Below are 20,000 nucleotides of genomic sequence, written 5' to 3'. Positions count from 1 at the left end.
GTCAGCCGAAGGCTGTAATAGAAGACATTTGCCCAAGGTGCCACGCAGTGAAACTGAACCCAGAACCATGTGGTTGGTAAGCAAGCTACTTACCACACAGCCACTCCTGCGCCTATGTATGTATATTATGTATGTATTTATGTGTTTGTATTTATCCCCTGCTTGACAATCAGTGCTGGTTTATTTATGTCCCAGCAACTTAGCGGTTCAGCGCAAGAGATTGATACAACAAGTACCCTGCTTAAAAAAAAATCCTTCAAGGTAGTGCTCCAGCATGGCTGCAGTCCAATGATGTAAGAGTTATGCTGTCCCCTGTTTTTAAGACATTAGGGTTTGACTCGAGGGAAATTCGGTAGCTGTTTCTAACAAGTGAAGAGGCTTCTTTCTTGGCTGGAATTTGATGGAGTTGTGTGTGTGTGGGGGGGGGGGGTCACAGGGCCGCCATTTTGAAGGTACAAAGTCCCCACTCCCAAGCCAGGCTTCATTCATTATTGAAGGAGCAAAGTCAAGGAGTTAATAATAATAATAATAAAATTGTTCTTCAAATGTCTGACCAAAGAGAAACGTTGAGGGGTCAGGGGTCAGCAAATTTAATAGAAATGTCCCCAGAGACGGATGGGGTGGGGGTGGGGGGCATATGAGAATGGTAATAGGACAAATTTGAACCAATAAAAGAGCACCTCTATGGAGTTGCTTGACATGCTAGAAATAGCAGCAAATTCTCCTTCTAATCACAAGAGAAGGTCACATTAGACAATGAACTTCCTAATATTGAAAAGAATAAAATAATTATAACTGCAACACCTTTGATCAAAGCCCAACTGGACGAAGGCTGTCTGACCTAGGGTTAAACAACAGGAGAGAGAGGGAGGGAGGGAGGGAGGGAGAGAGAGAGAGGGAGGGAGGGAGGGAGAGGGAGGGAGGGGGAGAGAGAGGGAGGGAGGTATAGTTATCTTGATACTGTTGGATGCTTGAAACACAGGGATTGCCACTAGAAAACCCCCGGTACCCCAGGGTACAATGGTTCTTGTACAACTCCTCTCTCTCCTACAGACATTATTGGCTCAGTTTGTCTCTCTTTGCAGATTATTATCAGCTCCATGTATCCTTCCTCTTGGGTGATCTCTCTCTCTCTCTCTCTCTCAGGCTATCACTTCCTCCCTCCCTAACAGTTTGTTTCCTCCTCTTCCCATTTACATATATAAATGGGTGTGTGTGTATTATATAGGTATCTATCACACACACACACACACACACACACACACACACAATGATTCATTGTTATATTTACACAGTTAAGTGCACCATTGCTTGTGGCATAAAACCTCTTAGACAGAAACAAAACATACTTTTTCTCTCCTTCTTCAAATATTTATAACCTCATACACCATTATCATGGCCACCACTGCTATGGCGACCAGAGCCCTCATCTAGGAATCAGGTTTGTTGTACGATGATAGCCCAGTCTACGAAGTGAATCCTCTCTCTACCATCTCCAAAATGGAAACAAGGAGATGAGCACCAGAACGAAAACTTCAGAACAATTACAAACCTACAAGGTATGGCTGTGGTTTGGTTTAAGCTACAAACTGCTGCTTTGAGCCATCATCATCATCACCGCCACCACAACCACCACCTCCACTGGCAGCCGACAAAGAAACCTCTCCAAGGTTACTCGATCTGTTAGAACTAATAACCAATTCTTCCTCAAGGACACATTCAATAATGTGGTTCTAAAATCCTCTAAATATATAAGGGATGGCCATGGTTGGAACGCCTTTGATCATAGATCTGCTGGATCATGGACTACATAAAGACGAATATCTACTGCAGCTACTAATAATGAGAACTTCTACATGGTCACTGAGCTTGCTGAAAATAGCAACCAAATATCCTAAATCTACCATCTTATAAGCATGCTCATTGGATAGTGGTGTCCAAGGTAGACTATTCCAAAAGAAAAGATGAGATGATCAAGATTAGAAGGCCTTTCATCACATCTGTGACCTGGGGCTAAACAGTAACCTCTGCCTACTCCCTATAATTATCAGAGCCCTGGGAACAATGAGCAAAAATCTCAAGAAGTACGTGGAACAAATAGGGGCTGCGAAAAGGGTGGAGCACTTGCAGAAAACAGCACTGCTTGGAACCGCTCCAATACTCCGGAAGGTGCTCGAAAAATGAGGGGTGTTACCTTAGTTCACTGGTAGTGAACAGCTGACACTGTAGAACATTTCCAGCGTTAGAAGATATGCAAAGGCAATGATGATGATGATGATGATGATAATAATAATGATAATAATAATGATGATGATAATAATAATAGTAATAACAAGAGTACTCAGAGAGTGCAAACCTATGCCAGGGCAACACCAACGTCCTCTCAACGATTACCCAGAGATGATTTTTTAAACGAGAATAGCTGAAATAAACTCGATTGCTCTCACAAATGAGAATACTAAAAATGAACCTGACCGATCTCAAACATTAAGTAAAAGAACAGAAAAAATAATCCAGAATCCTTGTCCGGTGCCGGATCGATCCCAAAATCTAATCATTTCATGCCAGTCAAGAGGCCAAACATCCCTGAAAGTTTCATCTGAATCCATCCATGAAGTCTTGAGATATTTTGTCCATGGGCAAACAAACACAACTGAAAAACAATACCTCCACCTTCGCTAAAGAAGAGGTAATAATAATAATAATAATAATAATAATAATAATAATAATAATTCTCTGTTATGGGTACAGGGACTGAATTTGTTTTAGGGTGGGGGTGTAGTTGATTATATTGAACCCTGTGCTTGACTGGTACTCATTTCATTGACAATAATAAAAGGCAAACGTTGGATTGATATCTCTTGATATTAATATATTCTTTTCTACTCTAGGCACAAGGCCCAGAATTTTGGGGGAAGGGGGTCAGTCAATTAGATTGATCCCAGTATACAACTGGTACTTAATTTATCGACCCCGAAAGGATGAGAGGCATAGTCGACCTCGGCGGAATTTGAACTCACAACAGGCGAAATACCGCTAAGCATTTCGCCCGGTGTGCTAACGGTTCTGCCAGCTCACCGCCTTTACTTTTTTACTTGTTTCAGTCTTTTGACTGTGGCCATGCTGGAGCACCGCCTTTAGTCGAGCAAACTGACCCCAGGACTTATTCTTTGTAAGCCTAGTACTTATTCTATCAGTCTCTTTTGCTGAACCGCTAAGTTACGGGGACCTAAACACACCAGCACCGGTTGTCAAGCGATGTTGGGGGGACAAGCACGGACACACAAACATACACACAAACACACACACACACATATATATATATATATATATATATATATATATATATATACACACACACATATATATGACAGGCTTCTTTCAGTTTCCGTCTACCAAATCCACTCACAAGGCTTTGGTCGGCCCGAGGCTATAGTAGAAGACACTTGCCCAAGGTGCCATGCGGTGGGACTGAACTCAGAACCATGTGGTTGGTAAGCAAGCTACTTACCACACAGCCACTCCTGCGCCTTTGATATTAATATATTAAAATATCGATATATTTGTCCGATATGTTCAACAATAGCAGCAGCAGCAACAGTCTGGCAAGGTTCCTGACTAAAATCCAACCATGTCAGACCAAAATAACTAAAAAAAATAAATAAAGAACTTCTATAAATGTAACAAAGCAATCAGTCAGTATTGCAATATACTGCAGCAAGTTGCAGTACTGGGAGCAGAGAGGAGGGGGGAGGCCTTGAACCAACATCTATTTTCCACTATCAGGCTGCATTGAGCAGCACTGCACATATACACATGAATGAGCACGCACACACACACACACACACATAATTTAATATTTCAAGCCAATGCCATGCTTCAATTATCTACAATAGCAGCAGCTGCAGCCCCTCCGGCAGTATTCTGGACACACTGTACTTAAATAAGTACGAATTTGAGTATACAAGTGTACGTCCTCATAACTTGATGATGATTAAATAAACAATGATGTTTATTAGTATTATTAATTATTCAAATTAATTACCAAATGGCACAATCATAGAATTATGAAGATGGAAGTCATCAAACCTGGTCTTTAAAAATCTTAGTTCACTCTTTGAATCAGTCTCATCACAATATCCAGTGAGACTACACATCAACTGTCACTTAGATAGCACACAACCATCATGTAGATCACATGCCAACCGTCATTTAGATCGCATGCCAACCGTCATTTAGATCGCATGCCAACCGTCATTTAGATCGCATGCCAACCGTCATTTAGATCGCATGCCAACCGTCGTTTAGATCGCATGCCAACCGTCGTTTAGATCGCATGCCAACCGTCGTTTAGATCGCATGCCAACCGTCGTTTAGATCGCATGCCAACCGTCGTTTAGATCGCATGCCAACCGTCGTTTAGATCGCATGCCAACCGTCGTTTAGATCGCATGCCAACCGTCGTTTAGATCGCATGCCAACCGTCGTTTAGATCGCATGCCAACCGTCGTTTAGATCGCATGCCAACCGTCGTTTAGATCGCATGCCAACCGTCGTTTAGATCACATGCCAACCGTCATTTAGGTCATGTCAACTATCATTTACATCACAAGTCAACCATTAACTAGACCACACATCGACCATCAATTAGACCACATGTCAAATACAATTTGACTATGCCAATCCCCAATGAGACAGTATACAAAATAGCAGTGGACCCCAGAGTAAATACCAGTAGACCTTATGCTAACTATTGACCTTAAATCAAGCTTCCGTTAGATCACAGGAGTTATGTGGGGCATGAGATGAACAATATTTACTGCAAACAGAATAATGGGATACAAATTAATAACACCAGAAATGGTTGATATATACAGTAGCAGCCCTGAAAAGCAACATTTCTGCTACTAACTCTACTTTTCCTACCAGCCTCTGCCTGATATAATTGCTTCACCCCTCTTTTCATCCTTATTGTCACTAATAATCATTACACAATGTCCCCTTTTCTCCAGTGACTCATAAATCTTCTGAGACCCATTCTTTCATTAAACCAGATAAGTTTCAACCATTCCAACTTCTCTATGGCGTTACTTATATAAGGATACAATATATGACAAAGAGACGAATATTTTCCTTTCAAAGAAGGCACGCTGTAATTTGAGGGAGATTTAGCTGCTTTTTCTAGCAGGTCATCTGGCCACATAGCAGTTACAATTTCTTTTCCATAGCTGCTAATCTAAAATTTTGCAATGACGGAAGCCTGAAGTACAATGGGTTTGTCCTACAGAGAATGTTTCCGGTTACTTTTGGGTACCTCCTTGTATATGATGGATTGACCTACTAGAAATAGCTGATAAATATCCCTGAAATTACACTCACTGTCTAAAAGAAAATAAATAAAGAGGTGAACTTTAGGAATTGTTATCCCTTAGCACATGAAAAATGAAATGAGGGGTAAAAATATAAAAGATTGAAATTGGGGGGGGGGGGAGGGATCCTTTCAGAATCATAATTTCCATTGATGAAGCACAAGAATATTACAAAAAAAAAAAAAAAAAAAAAGCCCCCTAAGTCCTTGTCTTTCCTTCCCCAGGAGATGACCCAAAAGTCTAGCAAAAGAAAGTATACATTAGATAAGAAGCAGTCTTGTAGTAGAGACTCAGAAATTATCTACAGGGAAAAAAAAAAAGAAAGAAATTCTTCAGATGTGTAGAGTTGTAAACATTGTAGATTAAAATTCTGATAAAATAAATATAAATGAGGGGGTGGGGGGTACAGCACCATTTTCTGCGTAATTTTTAAAAACTTGAACATTTGTTTTTTGATTTATGTTTTAAAAAGTTACTCATAAATGTTTTGAGGAATCATCATAGAGTTAATGTCAAATGTTTAAAATAAATCTAAAAAAAGAAAAACAAAAGTGAGAAGCAAAAGGAATTCAAAACTGAAAAATTACGGAAAACAAAAAGGAAGAACTACTCCTCGGTTTAAAACATGCACATCGGAAGACATTACAGTTTTTGGTGCTCTAGACGATTTCTAAGTACTCAACAGGAACACCTACATAATGTAGAACCATGTGTGTGTGTGTGTGTTAGACAGAATAAGATAACAAATCCAAGGGTGTGAGGAGTTTTCAGGACATTTATAATAAAATAGTCTTACAGCTGTTTCTGGGATATTATGGATATCCCTTCATCAGAGACGGTGTGAGAAAATATTTGAGTTCAAATTATCGTGGAAAAGACAGGGAATACAGAAGGAAATATACATATGTATGTATACAGGGTACAGTGAATAAACTGTATTCTAAATTACGCAAAAATGAAAATAACACTGACATCTCATTTCAACAGACATATTTACCAAAATTACACACAAATATCTTGAAATACTAAAGAGTAAATTTATTCAATAAAATCGCCATTGGCTTCAACCATGGCCTCCAGATGACTTCAGAATCTCCTGCAACTCTTCTGGATGGTCTCCTTGTTTAAGTTGGTGAATGTTGCCATAATCCTTGCCTTCAGTTCATCTTTGGTTTTACAAGGAGTTCTGTTGGTCTCTCGCTCAACTGCACCCCACAAAAAATAATCAAGGGGGTTCCAGTCTGAAGAGTTAGGTGGCCAGATGTTAGGGATGATGTGGTTGCAGAAATTGTCTGACAGCCAAGACTGGGTTCTCCTGATTGTGCGGCATGGTGCAGAGTCCTGTTGCCAGACATAATTTACACCCAAACACTCTGAAATGTTCGCAGTGGAGCTTCCAGCACGAATGCCAAGCAGTACAGCTTGTCGTTTCCAAATTTCTGGCAGAGTGAATTGCGTCATGGTGCTGTTTTTCTCACAGACAGTGCTCACAAAGTCAAAAACAAACAACGCATATGTACAAAATTAAAAATATAAAATGGCAAGATCAAACGTTATTTATTCCTTGGGACATTTTTGGATTCTCAAATCTCGTTTTATTTGGTTTGTACCTAAAATTTCATTTCAAAATACAAATTATGTTTTTCACTGAATCTTCAATAATACATGCACACATATAAACATATAACACATACACACACACGAGTACACGGAGGCAAAACAATGTGGAGAGTATTATTAGTACTCGAATACCAAAGGTAGAGCAAAATGTTATAGTTTGCGAAGTCTTTTCAGCTACAGTAAAATAATATCTATTACACACACATATACAATTATTTCAGTGGCATAGTTTAATGTTAGTAAGCTGAAGTATTTGAAGAATCTTAGTGGTAACTTGACCTATTTAAAGCAAAAAATACCCAACAAGTTTTGATCAAAAGGAAAAACATCGGACAATGTAGCCACAGACATGATGCCCATATTTGGAATAGCTTTTATAATCAGTCTACCAAATTACAATTGTCCTGCCACAAAACAACTATTTTGGCGGCATTTTTTGAATTTAGCCGCGAGTCAAACGTGAGCCAACTGATCTATAATCGAAGACAAACCAGTATATCTAGAATTATATCTTTATCTGATGTGTCAGCTTTTCTCTATGACGTCACACGATGTTACTGATTTGGCTGCTATTTCTAGCATCCAGAGCCACCGTGGTTACCAGACAGAGACTGTTACCATTGCATTTGAGTAGAACCAGGTTTTCAGGGAACCTGAGGTTTTTCTCTGTGGTTGAGAGGTCAGCTAGAAATAGCAGACAACTCTCTCTTAAATCTATAAGCATCGTAAGAAAATGAGCGTACATTCATGAAGATCTACTTGAGTAAAGCTGACTTGGGCTAAACAGCAGGCTTGTGTGTGTGCGCGCGCTAATTATGTCTTTTAAGGCGACGGGCTGACAGAATGGCCCGCACGCTGCGAGAAATGCTTAATGGCATTTCGTCCGTCTTTACGTCCTAAGTTCAAATTCCGCCGAGTTCGACTTTACTTTTCATCCTTTCGGGGTCGATAAAATAAGAACCAGCTGATCACTAGGATCGATGTAATCGATGTAACCCCTCCCCCAAACCGCTGGCATAATCAACTCCACACACACACACACGTTCACATGTATACAAACATTACACACATACCTACTCTCACGTACACACCTGTAGAAGCTTGTTTACAGTTCTCTGCAGACACATTATTCCCCATTATGTATTCATTACGTTTATCATTCAACATCAACTGGTCTCGTAATCTTTTAAATGGATCTAGTCGTTCATTTTACCTGGCTGAATATTCCAGAGATACACGTACATTTACTGTCATATCCTCGAATTCATTCAATGTTAACACAGCTAGTTGGCTCTCTGAATTACAGGTACAAACCAATCATGTAATGTTAAATAGTTGAGGATTTCAGTCTTTCTCTGTACCCTAAACGGAATCCTCGACACAACAAGACTAGTTCCTTCAATTACTTGTAATGTCTATTAGAACGGGCTCTGACACGGTCCCTAGTTACCAAAATTTAGCATTCTTTTACAGTTATACCAGTCTAGTGACACAGGTGTAATAGTAAAGAATTAACCCTAAATTTTACTTAAATTAAGTTGAACATTGCTACTGTCAGTGGCATTTTTCAAGGTGCCATGCAATGGACTCAATCTCGAGGCATCACGATTGAGAAGTGAGATTCTTAACCATTTGGCCATGTCTGCAACTTGTCTCTTTCTCTCTCTCTCTCACACACACACACACACACATACACAGAGAATATAGCATTCCATATGTAGCATTCTCTCTCTCTGTATATGTTTTATGGGCGAAAATACGTAAAAATAATGACACCGATTTTAATTAATGATGTAGAATATTCATATTCACACATTTTGTTTAACGTCTTGATAAAAAAAAAACAACCCATGTGTGCTTTATGGTCAATAAATGAAAGGAAAAACAAAGGCAGGCACCTACCATATATGGCGAGATTAGAATTGGTCGATCGTGGAATTTGGCCGGATGGAAACTAGTGAAAAGTGACTGTTGTTAGACTCACGTGTTTCCTTGTTTGGACGACCAGGAAGTTTGGAAACAGAAACAACACAAGTAACAAAAATAAACCAATACTAAAACTGAATAGATTTGTTCAAAAAAGTAAATTAATTAAATAAAAGGGTTTATTAATATTTGCAGTTTTCCGAAGCTAAGAGACAACGGTTCGATTTCAGCGAAGGATTTGTTTTCCCAGATAAATTATAAAGTTATAGTTTAAAAAATAATTATTAGATTAAAAATACCGGGTTTAGTTTCACAAACAAGACACATTAATAGCATTTTCTTTCACAAACTGGTATAATAATCCACACGTGAGCATTTTCCGGAGTTAAATATATATTTTTCTCATAAACAGGTTTATTCTCTGAAAAAGAATTTCCTTACAACACTGCACATTGTTGATTAAACTTGTAAATTAAAGTTCGGTTTTGTCAGAATGAAAAAAGAACGAATTCGTAATGAAGTGCAAACATCATACATATGGCACATTTTTCCGTGAAGTTAACATAAAATCACCCCTGGTGATTCATGTCTTTTGTATTTGGTCCTGCAAGGAAGAGGTAGATGGTCCATCCTTTGTCAATCTACGTAAGTTTAACTTGCTAAGGTAACAACAATACTTCTGACACCAGTAATAATAACCGCAGTTTTGATTTAACGCGCGCGCACTCTCTCTCTCTCTCTCTTCCTCCCTATCACCGCCACTATCTCCACCACGACCAACACATTATGTTGTGTTCAGTCAACTGTGAAATGAAACAAAAGAAAAAAACAACAACAACAAAATAATGAATTAAATAGAGCGTGGATTGCAAGACAGCAAATCAGAGATGAATGGTTCGCATCCTAACCACCATCGTCAATTCAACGAATGTGTTTCTGCGGGAGTCTTTCAACGTGCTAGAAACAACAGTAAGCTTTAGTTCAAACCTTACCGGCTTAACAATAAATTGTATTTCTACCTCAGATTACAATGAAATGATGTAACATTGATATATGATACCTGATACATGACGGGTTAGTCACGAATGGAATGGGTTTAAAATTTTTTTTTTTATTAAGCGTACTCAACCAGGACAGGACAAAACAACAACTGCAACGAAGCGTGTCCACATAAACACTCAATCTGCTAGAAATAGCAGCCAAATTTCTCTAAAATCACAGCTTAGTGTTTTGAAAACACTTTTTTTAATTTGGAAGAGGGACAGCGCCCATGTCCGTCTTACCTGTCTAGACCCTCTAGACAAGCGAGACTATCACCGGTTAAACTACGGCTGCCACATTCTGAAGGGTGGAAGGGTGAGTGCTGAAATCAACTCCGAGTATCATGGGAAAGGACAAAATGAGAGAGAGAATGATGTTTGTGGATTCGAGGCAGTTGGTGAGTGATTCGATGCCAATTAGCCGGGATGGCCATTTTTTGCCTGTCGACTAATGATGCAGCATTGCTTTAGATGTGAGAACATTGTTCCGGGGTTTCGCCTAAGCTTTGTAAAGGGTGAGCAGTTTATCCGTCCAATGACGGGTAATTCAGAAAGAATACTTTTGCCACCATAGGTAGCAAAGTCAGGAAATCTGGCATAAATGAAATAATTATAATTCTAGCTTTTAATAAAATTTCTTAGTGTTTATACAAAATCATGAAATTCTTTGATTTGTTTCAGTCATTTCATTGCGGCCATGCTGGAGCACCGCCTTTAGTCGAGCAAATCGACCCCAGGACTTACTCATTATAAGCCTAGTACTTATTCTATTGGTCTCTTTTGCTGAACCGCTAGGTTACAGGGATGTAAACACACCAGCATCGGTTGTCAAGCGATGTTGGGAGAACAAACACAGACACACACAAACATCATCATCGTTTAACGTCTGTTTTCCATGCTGGCATGGGTTGGACGGTTTGACAGGTCTGGAGAGCCAGGAGGCTGCACCAGACTCCAATCTGATTTGGTAAGGTTTCTACAGCTGGATGCCCTTCCTAACGCCAACCACTTCGAGAGTGTAGTGGGTGCTTTTTACGTGCCACCGACACAGGACCCAGTCAGGCGGACCTGACATCGACCACGTTCAGATGGTGCTTTTTACGTGCAACCGGCACGGGAGCCAGTCAGGGGCCACCTGCCACAGCTACGGTATTGGTTTTACTTGACTCAACAGGTCTTCTCAAGCATATCATATCGCCCGACGCATCAGGGGTACTCTTAACTGGGCCGGATATGCATGGCTGCCATCTCACTTTAGTTGCCGGGTCTTTTCAATCACAGCGTATCTCCAAAGATCTCGGTATCCTGTCATTACCTCTGTGAGACCCAATGTTCGATGGTCATGCTTTACCACCTCATCCCATGTCTTCCTGGATATACCTCTTCCACAGGTTCCTTCTACAGTTAGGGAGTGACACTTCCTCACGCAGCTGTCCTCATCCATACGTAACACATGACCATACCAGCGCAGTCGTCTCTCTTGCACACTACATTTGATGCTTCTTATGCCCAACTTTTCTTTCATGGCGCTTCCTTTCTGACATGTATGCACACTAACATTACACATCCAGCCGATCATAATAGCTTCATTTCTTTCAAGCCTACGCATGTCCTCAGCAGTCATGCCTATGTTTCACTGCTGTATAGCATGGCAGTTCGCCCACATGCATCATACAGTCTACCTTTTCATCTTGGGCGAGAGGCCCTTACTTGCCAGCAGAGATAGGAGCTCCTTGAACTTTGCCCAGGCTATTCTTATTCTAGCCGCTACACTCAAAGAGCAACCACCTCCACTACAGACTTGGTCACCTAGGTAGCGGAAGCTATTAACTACTTCTAGTTTTTCCCCCGGCATGTGATGGAATCTGTTTTCTGTACATCTTCAGTGTTTATTGCCCCTGTGCATTTGCCACACACAAAAAATATCTTCCCGGTTAGCCTTCCTTTGATATTGCTGCACCTTTTATGTGTCCATAACTTACAGCGGGTACATCGTATAGAGTCTTTACCCACGCCTTTTCTACAGATCGAGCAGGGCCATCTACCTGAAGGGGTTTGTGATTTGTCAGCCTTCCTACTTACTAAGACTTTGGTTTTTGCTAGGTTAACCCTAAGGCCCTTCGATTCTAGACCTTGCTTCCACACCCTAAACTTCGTCTTTAGTTCTGGAAGTGACTCAGCTATTAGAGCAAGGTCATCAGCATAGAGGAGCTCCCAAGAGCAGCCTGTCGTGAATTCCTCTGTTATTGCCTGGAGAACTATAATGAATAAGAGGGGGCTGAAGAATGATCCTTGGTGAACCCCTTCTTCTACTCGGAATTCTTCACTATATCCGTTGCCAACGCTTACCTTATTGCCAGTGTCCCTGTGCAGGGCCTGTACAGCTCTTACCAGCCACGCATCTATCCCCAGTTTCCACATTGATCACCAGATAAGGGATTGAGGGACTCGGTCAAGAGCTTTCTCCAACAAATCAACAGAGGTTTATCTTTGGCTAGGTATTTCTCCTACAGTTGCCTTACCAGAAATATAGCATCAGTGGTGCTTCTGCCTCGCACAAAACCAAACTGCATCTCATTCAGTCTAACTCTCTCCCTAATTACTTAGGCTATGATCCTCTCAGTTACTTTTATCACTTGATCCAATAATTTGATAGCCCTGTAGTCATTTCTATCTAAAGCGCCACCTTTAGCTTTGTAGCAGTTGACTATGGTGCTGCTACACCAGTCATTGGGTAGGACTCCTTCATGATCTACAATATGGGTGACAAGACCATAATCCACACCACCCGATATTTTAAGTATCTCGGCGGTGATTCCTGATGGGTCGGGGGCTTTTCCTGTCTTCATATCCTCAATTGCTTTATCTACCAAGGTACTGTCGATTCAGATAGCTGGTCCCTCAATCGGGTCAACCTTTGGCAGACTCTCCTCCTCCCATTCATTCTCTACATTCAGCAGTCTTTCATAATGACATCTCCAAACCTCTTTCTTTGCAGAATCATTAAACGCAAGGGCACCATCATCCATGCGGACACATTTCTCTCTTATAACATCACGGTTTTCTCTCACACACTGTCTTGCAATCCGAAAAACTTCAGTGTGTGGGTGGCGTTCTTTTACTCAGTGCCTGCCACCAAGCCTAGTATGCGTACCCAAATGGCACGTCTTATATAACTCTTTCATCTACTCTCTCTCCCGCTTTCTATATACTACGCAAAGTACGAATAGAGATATCAACCAACCAATTATTATATGGAGATATGGACCCAGTACTTGACTGATAATTCATTTTATCGACCTCGGAAGAACGAAAATCAAAATTGATATCGGAGGGATTTGAACTTGGTACGTAAAGGGCCGTAACTAAATACCATAAGGCATTTTGTTTGATCCTCTAATGATTCAGTTAATCTTTTGCCCTTCTAGTTTGTCATAATTACATCCGTTTAACTAATTAAATCAATACCATTTTCAAGTTGTTGCTTGTTTTTCCGGCAACATATTCTTCAAAGTCACCTCTTTTAATTGGAAGCATCATCTTCGGTAACAGCACCATCACCACCTACAACAGCCGTTAGTCACCTACGGGCGGAGTCCGGCTCAAAGTCTCCGAACAAAATTATATCTACTCGCTCCACAGCAGCTAGAAATAAATGCTGGCTGATTTCGAGGTCTATATTCCGATAACCAGCGATTGTAATAGCCAAACCATTAGACTTGCTATTAGTATTTTCATCCGGTACTGATCTGTGGAAATTCCACCGCCCATTGTCAATCACAAATATCTCCCTACTTGGTAGTAAAATATCCTGTTATTTCCTTCTTAATACTTCGAGTAATTTCCAGGAAATTTTCTCTATTCTTTGCGGCTATATTTTCTCTTCTAGCCCCCCACTCTTTTCTTTTTATTCTAACTTGTACAAAATATTCTTGCCCATCACAATCGTTCGTATTTTCTTTTCTTTCTTGACAAATACTTCTCTTTCTTTCCCTGTTATCTCCGGCTTCGTCATCATACAACACCATTTAGCTACAATTTATCCCTTTTCTCTTGAGTTCATTCCTGATTCTCACTTTATTCCTAATTCTTATTTCTTTCTTTGCCATATTTCTAGTCTTTTTTTCTATCTTCTCTGTTTTTCTCGATTTAATTTTCGTTGTCCTTTGTAAACCACCAAACTCTATTTCGGTAATAAAACAATTTAAGAAGCATTTGACGTTATATAGTTGGTAACACCTGGATCCAAGATATTTCGTTATACATCTTTTATGAAGAAAGTTAGGAACGCAGTTAGTAATATAAAGATAACAGAAGAGACAGGTGTTCGATTTTCACGAGCTGCTCTATGGCACGTGCATTAAATCGTCAGGTAAATAGAGAGAGAGAGAGAGAGAGAGAGAGAGAGAGAGAGAGAGAGAGAGAGAGAGAGAGAGAGAGAGAGAGAGAGAGAGAGAGAGGAAGTCAAACAAACGCTATTGGCGCCTGCACACAAACACATACGAACGCTAATGGCGTGCTCACATATGCACATCTCCCTCGCACATATATATACAGCATTCGTATATGAGTATGCGTAAGTGTACACGTGCCAGTAGCGTTTATTTGAATCTCTCTCACACATACACACACACTGTTACAATCCCCTTTCCACAGCATGACAGATTTTTTTTACACCACAGGAATTTATCATTAGCACTTTAATGTAAAAGATATAGATATAGGTATCTGTAATCATTGATTGCCTGTCACAATATCACTACTAAAACCCATCAACCCAACCATCCATTCATCCGTCCATCTCTAGTAACACCAAAATATATCAACCACGTGTTCAAAAGTGAACAACACCCTACAGTAGTTAACACTTGAAGAAGTGCACACTTCCCAATTATCTCCTATGCGACTCGACAATCGTTACACTAATGAACCACAAGGAAAACCTTGAAGAGAAACACTGCATACCGTAAAGATGGTTAAGCATAGATAGGTTCCCCCCCCCCCATAAACTTGATGACAATGCCAACAGTAACCTCGCCTGGAATCGTGAACCCCACATCAAGACATATTTCAAAGATGTGCAGCCCAAGAACAAGAGTTAGCTACATATTTCTTAAAGAACAAAAAGACAATGAAGATCTTCAACCCCCGAAGATGCGACCAAAATTATTGATTTTGCCATTTAAATGTAGGATCTTGTGTTCAAGTTGCCAAAAAGTGTCATAAAAATAGTAGTAGGAGTAGTATTAGTAGTAGTATGGGGGAATGTGATTCCCTACTAATTCTGACAGATGGCACCTTTGCGTCACTCAGGCAATAACCCTTCAACCCATGGGTCTGTTTCGGTAGTCGTTGCTGATGAGGGCTTAATAGGGTCGGAGTGCAAATCCTACTTCAACCTCTTTTACGATACGCAGAGGAAACTCTGGGTCTATTTATTGACATGCTGGTCCTCACACAGTACTAAAGTGATGTGAAATGAACACAAGGCGCTGCTCGGTCCGGGGATCGAGCACACGATCTGGTGGTTATCAAACTATTACTTTTATTACTGAATGATGTTGTTAAAGCAATATGCAGTACCAACAGTACGAAGGAATAGCCTTGCATACATAGAAAAATAAGTGTGTGTGTGTGTGTGTGTATATATATATATATATATATATATATATATATATATATATATATATATATATATATATATATATATATATATATATATATATATATATAGGCGCAGCTGTATGGTAAGACGCTTGCTTCTCAACCACATGGTTCCGGGTTCAGTCCCACTGCGTGGAACCTTGGTCAAGTGTCTTCTACTATAGCCTCAAGCTGACCATAGCCTTGTGAGTAATTTGCTAGGCGGAAACTGAAAGAAGCCCGTGTATATATGTATGTATGTATATCTGTCTGTGTTTGTCCACCCCACCATCGCTTGACAGCCGATGTTGGTGTGTTTACGTCCCCGTAACCTAACGGTTCGGCAAAAAGAGCCCGATAGAATAAGTACTAGGCTTACAAAGAATAAGTCCTGACGATCGATTTGTTCGACTAAAGGCGGTGCTCCAGCATGGCCGCAGTCAAATGACTAAAACAAATAAAAGAAAGAATAAAAGGATATGTACGAAAATGAGGAATATTGGTGGAATATTCCCGTTAAATCGTGATATCGTTATTTGGGAGAGAAAAGAAAAATCACGCAGTCACAGAAGTCAGCTGACCCACAGATGTGAACATCTCCCCCAAAATAAGCAACAAGGAGAATATTTATGGACAACGGGTTCGAAGCTTACAGCATCCCTATCCTCATTGTAAATTCATAGTTATACCACTAATTATGTCAGGAGAAGCCTATACCACAATCTGAAAAAGCTAGAATATTCAGGTAAAGTGACGACAGGCACTTTACATAAACAATCTGTAAGAGGAACTGTAAAAATGTGCAAGTCGTTTCGAATGTTTAATATGTCAATATTCCAAATTCTTGCGATGCAGCCTCACTTATATATTAGAAACCAGCTTCGTCTATATAGGAAGAATTCAAATAATTCTTTTAAAAGGAGACACACTTACGATTCAATGAGGGAGCCTCTACGCAAGGTGTGTGTGTGTGTGGGGGGGTGCATGGAGGGATGACCTCACGCCTATATTTAAACTTGAAACCTCCCGAAGACAAAGTCTGTTAAATCCCATAAAAACCCCCACCCACCGTTTCAGTCTGAATACCAAAACAATAACATTTATATGAGAATGTGTTTGTTCTTTGCCACGTAAATGAAATGGTGTTAAAGTAGGAGGTTGTTAGAAAGTGTATGGGTTGCAGTAGGAGACATTTTACTTCTAACACAGTATACTACTTATTGTAGGAAAATAAAAGACTTTAATTGTGTGTAGTGTGTGTCTGTGTGTGCGAGCGCGAATCTATAAACCATCATCGTCGTCGCCGTCGTCATTTAACGTCCATTTTCCATGCTGGTAATGAACAGGAAAAGAAGACAACACCGGGGTGGACATGCGTGCGTACGAAATAAAACAAGTGACAAAGGAATAAGAAGTCACATCATGAATTTCGTTAGCTTACAGCTGTTTCTGCTACGAGGTGCAATGCACTCATAATTGAGTGCTTGTGTGTATCACCCTAAAGCTTCATCGGAGTTGATATATATATATGTGTGTTAGGAGACTTTTCATAAATTTGGGCAATCTTTTGCTCTTTATGATGGTGTGCGTTTAGAGGATTGAATTCATTCTGTGGTCTCTTTTAAGTAGAGGAATGTTTGGGAGGATGGTGTCGAAGGCTTCATTGTTAAGCGGATTGTGTGAGGAGACGTAGGGTAGGGCTTTTGGTTGTAAATCCTTCTTTAATTTGGGACGTCTGAGTTCGTGGATGTTGAATTGTATGGCACGTTGAAAGCATATATCAATTAGTGATGGTGGGTAGTTCCTAGTGATGAGTGTATCCTTTAGTTCATGTAGTCGTGTGTCCCTGGTGCTTGTATTAGAAACTATAGTACATAACAATTTTGCTAGGTTGAAAGGGATATTCATTCTAGTGTGTCTGGGGGTGGCATGAGTTGAACGGTAGATATTGCTTGGAGTCCGTGGGCTTATAGTATATATCTGTTTCTATTTCGTTGTTAGACTTCTTAATGTGGATGCCGAGGAAAGGAAGTTGTTGATGGCTGTGTGTGTGTGTGTGTGTGTGTGTGTGTGTGTGTGTGTGTGTGTGTGTGTGTGTGTGTGTGTGTTGGTACAAACAGGAAAAATTGAACTCAAAATATGAATATATGTACAAGCAATAATAATACTTATACGGAATTTATAAATATTTCAATGCATCGCTATGCGCGTTTCCACAAATCACATGTTTCTTACGATCATAGTCCGTATTTCTGGGGTGATTCATAGTGCAGTTCGTAGTATCCATGACATTGGGTATGATCTACTCGATGTCCATGGCTACTACAGATCATTTCAGAAATCATCCCATGGTTATTACGGATCATCCCAGAAATACGGACTATGATCTTCAGAGACATATAATTTATTGAAATGCGCGCAGCGATGCATTAAAATATTTATAAATTCCATCCAAGGATTATTATTACTATGTTTATCCTACATTATACCGACACAGCTCGGTGCAACCCCAGAAAATTGGTACAGCCAGTTGTCATCATTAGGCTGTAGCTGGCATAATAGGACAGCAGCTTTTAAATGCATATTCAAACCATTTCCCATAAACGAAATTAAAGGACACACACACACACACGCGTATGTACATAATATGTGTGTATACATACACACATATTGCTTGCTTTTATGTGAAGTTATATATGAAAACAATTTAACATCAAACTGATGGATGACTCAAAAACCTTCCAAGTTACTATTAATCTCAACCTCGTCGTCTTTTATTTACAATATTCATATCTACACTATTTTTCAATTTCCGATCGTAAGCCTATGCGTTATTCCTGGATAAGTGGACGGTCCCACCTGTAGATATAAATATTTTAAATAAATACTCTAAAGAGGAGATTAGCAGTCCGGAAATTGTAATTGCTATTGACAGAAACTACAACGAGAAGCCATCTTAGACACCGAGACATTCATTGTAGTTTACCGTGTCTAATTTATCATTAATAAGCGCGTTGGTCTGTTTATCTGACACAGTCTCTGCCCCGAGCAGCCACTGGGCTTACAAAGAACTTACCTGAGATTGTTTAGTGACACAGATATTATGAGAGATAAACAGAGATAAGAGATAAATAAACGAGATAAACAACTGCGGTGGAAGGAAGAGGAGGAAATGGTTTCGTTTGAGTAGAAAATAGGGACAACTTGTTTGTTATTTCTCTATTGCTTTGGAACTAAAGAAATTTATGAGAAGAAATTTTCTTAATTAAATTTCAGAGTTAAGAGACAATGAGTCTTATGTGACGAAATTTAATTATATTGAAAAACAAATAACATATATTTTGGATAGAGCTGATGGTGTTTCATAACCTAGTCAGACGATATATATAGTGATATGACTAGAGGACTACATAGAGTGTTGAATAAGGACATCGCTGTAAATAAGCTACATGTTAAACAATGACACAACTAGAGACAAACTACATGTGTTTGTGATACCCCTGTAGACACTACATGTGCTAAAACATACACCGTTGGATGCAAGCTGCATGTGATGTTACATGAAACCACTACATGCGGCACTATTGAGATGTTACTCTGGCGTTTTCTTCTCTGTTCATGAATACTTAAAATAAATGTATATGAAGTTACAGCAATCAATTGTGTCACACTGTGTTTCCTTATTTCCCGTTTGGTGAACTAGTTTTATAAGTTAAGTACCATTGCAATTAACATGGCATAGAGATATGAAAATATATCATTGTAGCTGGATGCATTACTGAGCCAATAAAATCATCACCATTTAACATTTTGGTAGATTTCCTACAGCTGGATGCCTTTCCTGTCACCAACCATCCACCTGTTTCCAAACACACAAACACATGGTGGAGGTGCAATGGCCCAGTGGTTAGCGAAGCGGAATCGGGGTCATAGGATCGCGGCACTTAAAGCTCCACGAGGCTCCTGCAGGGGATGGTGGCAAACCCTGCTGTATTCTTTCACCACAACTTTCTCTCACTCTTTCTTCCTGTTTCTGTTGCACCTGTATTTCAAAGGGGCCAGCCTTGTCACACACTGTGTCACGCTGAATCTCCCTGAGAACTACGTTAAGGGTACACGTATCTGTGGAGTGCTCAGCCACTTGCACGTTAATTTCACGAGCAGGCTGTTCCGTTGATCGGATCAACTGGGACCCCTCGTCGTCGTAACCGACGGAGTGCTGTAGTATATATATATATATTATTTTACTTATTTCAGTCATTTGATTGCGGCCATGCTGGAACACCGCCCTTAGTTGAAGAAATCGACTCCAGGACTTATTCTTTGTAAACCTAGTACTTATTCTATCGGCTCTTTTGCCAAACTGCTATGTTTCAGGGACATAAACACATCAACATTGGTT

General features: G+C 40.0%; 1 protein-coding gene across 8 annotated transcripts in view; it reads right to left on the bottom strand.

The window, feature by feature from the left end:
* LOC106874312 (uncharacterized) overlaps window positions 1-20,000 on the bottom strand; it is a 75,109-nt gene that overhangs the window by 37,250 nt on the left and 17,859 nt on the right. For 2 of the 8 annotated variants that reach the window (XM_089365351.1, XM_089365350.1), the window contains exon 1: window positions 8,892-9,659. The exons of 5 other annotated variants lie outside the window; for them this stretch is intronic. The gene's annotated coding sequence lies outside the window, so the exon portion shown is untranslated. Of the gene's footprint in view, window positions 1-8,803; window positions 9,660-20,000 lie in introns of those variants that run through there. One more of the 8 variants, XM_089365362.1, reaches the window with a different exon arrangement.

Source organism: Octopus bimaculoides, chromosome 1 (genome assembly GCF_046866305.1).
Source record: "Octopus bimaculoides isolate indiv1 chromosome 1, ASM4686630v1, whole genome shotgun sequence".
Lineage (NCBI taxonomy): Eukaryota > Metazoa > Mollusca > Cephalopoda > Octopoda > Octopodidae > Octopus > Octopus bimaculoides.
This window is presented reverse-complemented; position numbering and strand designations above follow the sequence as displayed.